The 4730-nt window shown below is 32.2% G+C and overlaps 1 long non-coding RNA gene across 1 annotated transcript; it reads left to right on the forward strand.

The window, feature by feature from the left end:
* The first annotated feature begins 2715 nt into the window (after positions 1-2715).
* Positions 2716-3562, forward strand: LOC129313092 (uncharacterized). Its single transcript, XR_008593859.1, has 2 exons — positions 2716-2783; positions 3331-3562. It is a non-coding gene; the product is annotated as an uncharacterized LOC129313092 (long non-coding RNA).
* The last annotated feature ends 1168 nt before the right edge of the window (positions 3563-4730 follow it).

Consider the following 4730-nt stretch of genomic DNA (forward strand, 5'->3'; position numbering starts at 1 on the left):
AAGAGTATTTTATAAATTTTATGAAATTTTTAATAATAAATTTTTTATATGAGACCTGAATGTAATTTATTTATTTATTTTCCACTTGAAAGGGAGAATTATACATTGGTTCCATCCACTTCTAAATACTAACTTTTTATATATGAATATAAAAATTTGATTCGTAAATGATTTGAGCTAAGTAAGAAAGAATTAGGGCTCCACCGTTTCGTGAGCTAATGGCTGATTACTCTTTTTTCCCCCTTTTTTTTACCATTTAGAGATTGGCATTTATATGGAGGGATTTAAATTCTTTAAAATTGACATCTATGAATTTATGTGAATTTTGCATTTTTAGGAAAGAAATAATAGATTTATATGTTATAAGAAATAACAGAATAGAGAAAATATAATAAAAGATGAATTTCGTATAAATCTACATATCTCAAATTTGGAGCTTTTAAATCTCATGCAGAGTTGACCTAACACATCTAAGATGATTTTGCCATCCTTACGTGTTTTAATGCGCATAGAAAATATAGAATGACAAGACATGAATTAAATTATTATCATTTTTCGTTTATTTTTTTTTTCAAGAAAAACGGTCCAACGAAATAGTATGAAAGTGTTTTTTTTTTTTTTAATTGCTGGTAAGTGTTTTCTTAGTGTTTCGATACGCATTCAGGTAAGGGCAGGGAAGTTCAATCAATAGAAGCCGGTACAAGTGGCGCCTGCTCTGGCCATCTAAAGAGCGCACACGGATTATACCATGAATCTTTTAAGGGGAGAGTTTTAGTAGAATACTTTGCAGGAATTTTATTTCAGATAATAACCAATAGAATCTCATAATACACCGTAGAATCGAGAAACTTGGCTGAAAATGCTTTCCATATAATGTCGAAAAATTAAAAATAAGTCATGTAAATTGTAATTTTAAAATATAGACATATATTCTAAAACTCTAAATTTAATTTAAAAATTAAAAATATTTTATTTTTATAAGAAAAAGATTTAAGTGGGCCACCCGAGCATGGTTTTAAGGGGTTCAGCAGGGACAAGCTTAAACGCTCGATTATACTAAATATCTCTATTTTTTCAAGCTAATTTTTTATAAAAATAAATTTAAATGTTCAATTTATATTTCCAATTCCATTCGCCTCCCTTGCTAGAATTCTGTAAATAATAAAGAAAAAATAATAATTAAAGACTTTTATATAAAATTTATATCAATCAAGGCAATAGTAAATATATATTAAGAATTCTCTTGTCCCATTCGGAAGGATATCATTTCATAATTATCTATGACTATTTATGTCTCTAGCATGACTACTTGATGAAATGTGGAGTAAAGTGGGATAAATGGCTGATACTACTAGAAGGACTCTTCTTTGGATAATAGCTACTGTAACTGGTATTCCTATGATCGGTTTAATTGGTCACGGTGAGACGAGCCATTTATCATTAACGATAGGTGTCAAGTGGAAGTGCAGTGATGTATGCAGCTGAGGCATCCTAACAGACCGGTAGACTTGTGTAACATCCTGATTTTTTATATAATAAAGAAATTGTGGAATTTAGATTTTGAGAAAAAAAATGATAATAATAGGAATTTATATTATTTGAGGTTATTTAGAAATAATATTATGGTTAGGTATTTAATTATGAATTTAAAAATTTAAATTTAAAATCACATAAGCAATATTTAGTTAAGATATAATACATAAATAATTTTTTTTTATGTATGTGTTGAAAAAAAAAGAGAAGGTACAAGGAACAAAAAAAGGGGGTGAAAGGTTATTGTTTCTAAGTCCCATATTGGTTAGATGAGGGAAGAGAAGAGGTGCCTTCATGTATAAAAGGAGGGGGTGTGTGCATTAGGAAGCATGAGAGGCTAAGATGCAATTTAGAGAAAATTGCAACTTTTAGCCCAAAGGTTTGAATAATTAAATTCAAACCTATAGTTTTTTTTAATATAATTTTGGGACTCACAATCCCATTTTTATATTATTTTTCTCTCTTCCTCTCACGTTGCTCGGCGTTTTCTTACAAGGGGGGATTATTTTCTTTTTCTTCAGGTATGTTCTAACTTTCCTGTTTAGATTAGCATTTAAAAATTTATTTAATTACAAAATTAATTTTATAGTTATTTTTAAATAATATTAGCTTTCTAGTGATATGATTATTTTGTAGGATTGAGTAAATATTTTGATTAGGATTTTTCTATAGGATAGTTAATCTGATGATATGATGGATTAAAAATATAGGTTAAAATTCTTAGGGATATAAAAATATTATAGAATATTTTTTTAAGGTTGAAACTCATGTTTAAGAATTTTTGAGTTAAAATCTAGATCTATATGGTTGAATTTATGTGGAATCTGAGACGTAGGGATAAACCTATGATTATTAAATATTTATTTAAGTATGAATAGGTATTTTTGAGGTTATAGAAAGGTGATTTGAGGCTTCAGGATAATTTTAAAATTTTTAATTTATTTTTGGACGAATTTTTAGAATATAGAAGGATGAAATTGTGATACTAGAAGTGATTTGAGGATAAAAAAAATAGTTTATTAGGGTACGAGAATTTTAGAAAAAGAATTTGGGAAGTTAAATGAGGCATAAATCTTAAATTAGTATTAATATGGATTATAGATCTAAGACTTTCTAACTATTTAAATTAGAGTTATTTATTTTAATGTAAAATTAATATATAGTATTGTGAAATAATTATGTAGATTATATTGACAAAGATAGTGGTGAAAAAGGAGTTGTGAAGGGGAACTTGTTATTCAAGACACAAGGTAACCATTATTAATGTGTTGTGATGAGTGTGTTTGTGAATGGTTATGTGTTGTTTTGTTGTTTGGAAAAATTATGAATTATTGAAAATAAATACTGTATATACTTGTTTGAAATTATTGCCAAGTGGGTTAAAAATTTATTTTTGTTTATCATGATGAGATATTATTGTTCGGATATATTCCTGTTTGGATATTTGAATGATGCATGACTTGTCAGGGTATTTTAATGTATGGTGTTAATGGGAATTTCTGTTCGGTTAATTATTACCACGTGGTAAGCCCTCATTGGACCCAATGAGTGGCGTGTCGCTTGGTCCAACTCACCTTTGGCCGGGTGATTTGGCGTCCGAGCATGGTAAAGGAGGATATAAGGTGCAGTCATGCAATTAAATACTTGTTCGGTTTGTTTGAAAATATTGTTCGGTTAAATGTTTTGTGTGCCCACTTAGCAATCGCATGATTAGTTACATCCGCATGCATCATTACATATTAATTTTTGGTTACTGGGACTTTTAAGTCTCATTCCCCGTGGTTAATATTTTTACAGGAGCGAATCCGGCCGAGAAAGCACCAGAGGTGTAATTATGGTGTATGAGACACCATCTTTTACGTTGCCTCTTATTTTGGATTATACAATGTATCTTGTGCCAACTTAGGACATATCTTGTCTATGGAGCATGTAAACTCTAATCCTTTTTATTAAATGCATTTATATGTCCAAGAGGATTATGTCTGTCCCTTTTGATTCATGACCTAATTTAAATAACATGCTATGAGGATCATGTCTGTCCCTCATGGTTCTAATTGCTTTTTGAGATATTTTAAGACCTGTGGTATATTGTCTTGGATGTATCATGGTAGAAATTTTTCTACCATGATAAGGGTATGATAAGGGTTCAATGAAAAAAAAATGATTTCTTAAATTAATAATTTGCGAAAAATCGGTTTGTAAATTTGAGGGTGTTACATATTGGTATCAGAGCATATAGTCGGTTGGCAATATACATTGTTATGGTGCTTCTCATTGTATGGCCATGATATAGCTAGGCTAATTTTATTATTTATATCTTGTATCCTTTAGGAGGGGAGAGAAAATGCCTGTTACTCGTGGTAACTCAGGATTCCAACATGAGCACCTACCACCGCCACTGCCAAATGAGGAGCCTGACTTGGCGGAATTAAGAATGCTTGTAAAAACATTAACAGACAAGGTTCAAGGATACGAACAAGAGTTGACGGAGCTAAAGAGGCAAAAGGTAACTGAAAATGGAGATAGGGCTCATGTTGAGAGTCATGTGGGGGAAGGCAGTTCCTCACATCCTGCCACTCCGAGAGATCATGAGTCTAGAAGGAAGGAAATTAGGCAGGAGGAACAGAGAGCCCCACCGACCATTACTGATGTGTGGGAAACTGTTAGGAAGTTTAACCCTCCTACGTTTGATGGTAACCTTAAACCATCCGTGGTAGAGGAATGGGTGAAGAGACTCGAATCCATCTTTCGAGTAGTCACATGCACCAGCAATCAAAAAGTACAAGTAGCATTAGTGCTCCTAGTGAAAGGAGCAAGAGATTGGTGGGAGACAGCAGGGCCCAGGGATGATTCTACACTCACCTGGGAGGAATTCAAGGAAAAATTATTCAGGCATTACTTTCCATCAGAGTTAAGGTCTGAGAAGGAAGCGGAATTCCATGCCTTTAAGCAAGGGAACCTCGATGAGGACACATTCATTGCTAAGTTTCAGGAGTTATCTAGATACTCCACGTACCTGCAGTATAGGGATGATTCCGAATGGAAGGCTAAGCGCTTATTGGAGAAGGCTAGACCAGAATTGAGGGAACAATTGGCTCATCTAGATATCCGAGATTATGATGAAATGTGCATAAAACTACAAGTAGTAGCTCGCAGTAAGAAGGAGGTTGAGAGAGAGAAGAGGGGTTATTCATATA

Source organism: Prosopis cineraria, unplaced genomic scaffold (genome assembly GCF_029017545.1).
Source record: "Prosopis cineraria cultivar Desert tree isolate PC_DT_omini unplaced genomic scaffold, ASM2901754v1 PC1, whole genome shotgun sequence".
Classification (NCBI taxonomy): domain Eukaryota; kingdom Viridiplantae; phylum Streptophyta; class Magnoliopsida; order Fabales; family Fabaceae; genus Prosopis; species Prosopis cineraria.